A 4,217-nucleotide genomic window follows, 5' to 3' on the forward strand; every position below is an offset into this window, starting at 1 on the left:
ATTAATAAAATACAATAAAAAATAAAAATTAAAAAATTAAAAACAAACCAATGCAAAAATAAAGGAACCCAGGTGTGTTTGGCCTGCTTGTTAAGAGAAGCTTGATAGAAAAAGAGAAAAAACAGAAAAGAAAAAAAGTTTTAAAGAAATTAAAATTTAAAAAATTGAAAAAAATAAGGAAAATAAAATGGAATAAAATATTTGCTCTTTCTGTAGCCAAGAAACAAAAAGAATAGAGAGAAAGGAAAAAAAAACCAACATGAACAAACAGCAAAGAAAATGAACAAACAAAAAGAAACCCAAGTGAAGCCAAATCCAGTTTCTCCTAGAACTGAAACTGTGGCTCACTATGATCTGTAGACTAAATGGGTGGAAGGGATTTGGCTGGTCTTCTGGGGGAGGGGCCTGCTACTCTAGGTCTCAGGCTGACTTGCCCTGCGGGAGATATTTCTGGAGGGCACAGGTGGACAGACCTGGTATAACAGCTTCATTCTCCACTTGGTGGTGCTGCTTAGCTCACTGGGGTTGATTAATGCAGGTGTGTTAGTATTTGAAAATGGCTTCACCCCACTCTCTAGTTTCCAGAGAGGGAATCTAACACCCTCACAGATATGTGAACAAACCCCCCCCCCCCCGCCTTTGTCTCAGGTTTCTGTCTGCTCCTTGTGTTTTCCCTGTCTCCTAGCTGTCCACCTGCCAGGTGGTGCCACCCTCCAAAATCTTAAGGCTGTGTTTCAAAACCCCACACTCCAGAGACCCCTGCAGTTGGGACCTGGGCTGATCCTCTGGGGGAAGGTCTCGCTGAGCAATGGCTGGGTACTGACTTGTCCCAGAAAATGGTTGGGACTCTGCCGTGGCACAGACTCAGAGTTTATAGTAAATTGTGGGCACAGGGTTTGCTGCCATCAGCTAGCGTCTTTGTTCCTATACCAGTAGATGTGGCAGCTCTCTGGGGCCCGCTGGGACTTTTGCCCTTGGAGGGGCTGTATTGCCTCTACCAAATGCACTCCAGGTAGGGGAATTGATTCTCCTTGTGCAGTACAGGGGCCCCTCAGACCACACTGCCTACACCAGGGGATTCACCCTGCTTCCTTGCCAGAGCACCGCCAGGCACTGAGCTTCAAACTTCAGATTCTGTACTCAACTATTTATAAAAAACTGTTGGTACTGAAACCCTCTCCTTTCCCCTATTCAGTAGTTTTGGGGAACAGATTTCTTGTCAGTCCCCTGCTAGTGTTTTCACTCACTAGCTACTTTCAGGGGGATGCTTTTCTTGTGTGATTCTGATGCACTGCATTCTCTCCCCCTTTCTCTTTCTCTCTCTGTCCTCTCTCCATGAAAACAGCCCCCTACCCTCCATAGCACCATTGATTTTCTCTCCCCAAATTCATCTTTCTACATGGTACCTGCAAAGATCCCTTGCTCAAATTATGCACATTGTTGCATTAATCCTCAGATCAATTTCCTAGGTGTTCAAAATTGTTTGATGTTAATCTAGCTGTGTTTCAGGGATGAAACAAGCTAGGGTCCCATACTACTCAACCATTTGAACTCCTAAGTTATTGCCATTCTAGCACTTTAATGCTAGTGCCTCCCCTATTGCCCTCAGAGTAAGCTAATAATAGCTTATCTATTTTGGTCCCTGAAAGTCTATCTATTTGAGTTCAACAACTGAAAAACTCTTCCTGCACATGGTATGTGACATCACTTATAATTTAGACTCTGTCTATGGCTTCAGCTCATCTCTTTCCATTTCTTTTCCCTCTCGTCATCACTGCAAACATATTGAAGCATGATTTTGTAGCTGCATGCTTCACAAATGCTTTTGACCAACTTGAAATGATCGCCATTTTCTTGTCCAAATGGAAAATTGTTTGTCTTCCAAAATCGCCTTTTCTATTAATACTCCAAATTGTATAAAGAGACAAAAAAAAAAAAAACAACAACTCACCACCAAAATATCAAAAAATGGGCAGAGAAATTGAATAGACATTTCTCCAAAGAGGACATATAAATGGCTGACAGGTACATGAAAAGTTGCTCACCATCACTAATGGAAAGGCAAACATCACTAAAGGAAAAAGAAGTAAAACCACAATGAGCTATCACCTCACACTTCTTTGGATGACGGTTACCAAAAAAAAAACAAAGGATAAGAAGTGTTTGCAAGGATGTGTGTAAAAGGAACCTTTGTACAGTATTGATGAAAAGGTAACTTGGTGTAGCCACTCTGGTACACAATAGAGTGTTTTCTGATAATTTTCAAAATAGAATTACCATTTGATCAAGCAATCCCACCTCTGTATATATATCTAAATGAATTGAAATATGTATCTCAAAGGGATATCTGTACTCCCATGTTCCCTGCAGCAGTTTTCAAAATAGCTAAGATGTGGCTATAACCTAAAAGTTCAGGTAAAGAAGAATGGATAAAGAAAATGTGGCATATACACATTATGGGATATCATTCAGCCTTTACAAAGAAGAAGATCCTGCCACTTGAAACAACATGGATATGCCTGGAGGATATTATCCTAAGTAAAATAAGCCAGGCACAGACAAATACTGATCACTTATATGTGGCATCTAATTAAATACATAGAAGCAGAGAGTAGAATGGTGGTTGTCAGGAGGCGGGGGAGAAGGGAAAACAGGGAGGTATTGAACAAGTTTGAGTTATACATAATAAATAAGTTCTAGACATCTGTCTAACATAGGGCCTATGATTAACAATACTTTCTTGCCTACTTAAACATTTGCTAAGAAGGTAGATCTTAAATGCCTTTAACTGCCATGTAAGGACAAAATATCAACAACAAAGGGCCTAGGAAGAAATATTTGGAGATGATAGATAGGTTAATGGCATTGATAGTGATGATAATTTCAACGGTGTATACTTATCTCCAAACACATCAAATTGTATACACCAAATATCTTCAGCTTTTTGTATATCAATCATACTTTAATGAAGTGGTTTAAAAATTATGAGTGGAAATATCTTCAACCTAGAATTAGCCTAGGGGATTTTCTAAATAAAATGTTTTATGGCACCAGAATCTAGAGCATTAATCTGCTCATTAGGGTTTGTCCTTCACTGGGTACCATCTATGGCTGGTAACGACCATCCTGGATTTATAGATTGAGTTTTGGATTTCATTCTTCTATTTGTCAAGCTTACCCTTCAAGCATAGTCTATCTCAAGGTAATATAAAGTGCATTCAGTTAAAGTATAATAAATTATTATCAGATCCTGACTAAACCCACACTTTTTTCAGTAGTTTGGCCACAATTCCTTAACTTATTCCTGCCTTGCCAAACTTCAGCCATTTCAATACACCCTTCAGTAGTTCAGCTCTGAACTAGTTCCTTGTTCCCACAGCATCTTGTTGCTATCTCCATGAGTATTTTCAAGTGGACCCCAGAGATTATCTGGCTCAATCTCTGTATTATATGGAAATCGACCAGTCAGGATTTTACACAGAGTATGGAAGAGCTCTCAATACTACCCCCTCCAAACCAAACTCCTTTAAAATGGGGGCAATGTTCACATTTTTGAGTTCACACCTTTTCTAGTAACGCCCTTAGAGCTTATTACATGAAATAATTTTACTGTTAATGGAGGGGAACTATGTAGAGGAGAAGATGAACAGTGTGCAATGGAGAGAAAACTAATTTATATAATCAATCCCCTTTTATGAAATGGGATTTTTTTGGCTGGGCTTAAGACATCATCTGATGAATTAGTATTGTATTGGTTCGTGTCATAAAGTCAGGGTCCAAGATTCCTAAGATTCAGTAAACCAGACTGATCTCTTTTCACACATTTGCCTCTGGGGATGTAAGGGTGATCAGAACCTTTATATAGGTATTGGTTTGGGAAAGTGTTCTCACGACTGACCACACAATCAAATTCTGTGTTCTTATCCAGCACTTATCACTGCTTGGAGACAGAGGTCCTAAGAAGAGTTCTCAGGAACCAGAGGAGATAAATTGGAATTCGTCAGCCCCCCAATATGACTGGACTGCTGAGCCTTGGGTGGAGGTATCTATCATCATCTTCCTTAGCTGGGAGGTCAGGCGACTCACAGAGCAGGGCAGGACAGTGGCCAGTGCGGGCATAGTGGGGAAGCCCACGCTCAGATTGACTGAGAGGATACTGCCGGGGTGACATGTGCTGCATCCTCAGAAGGCTGGCTTCTGCCGGCAGTGTGCCTCAC

Source organism: Panthera tigris, chromosome D2 (genome assembly GCF_018350195.1).
Source record: "Panthera tigris isolate Pti1 chromosome D2, P.tigris_Pti1_mat1.1, whole genome shotgun sequence".
Lineage (NCBI taxonomy): Eukaryota > Metazoa > Chordata > Mammalia > Carnivora > Felidae > Panthera > Panthera tigris.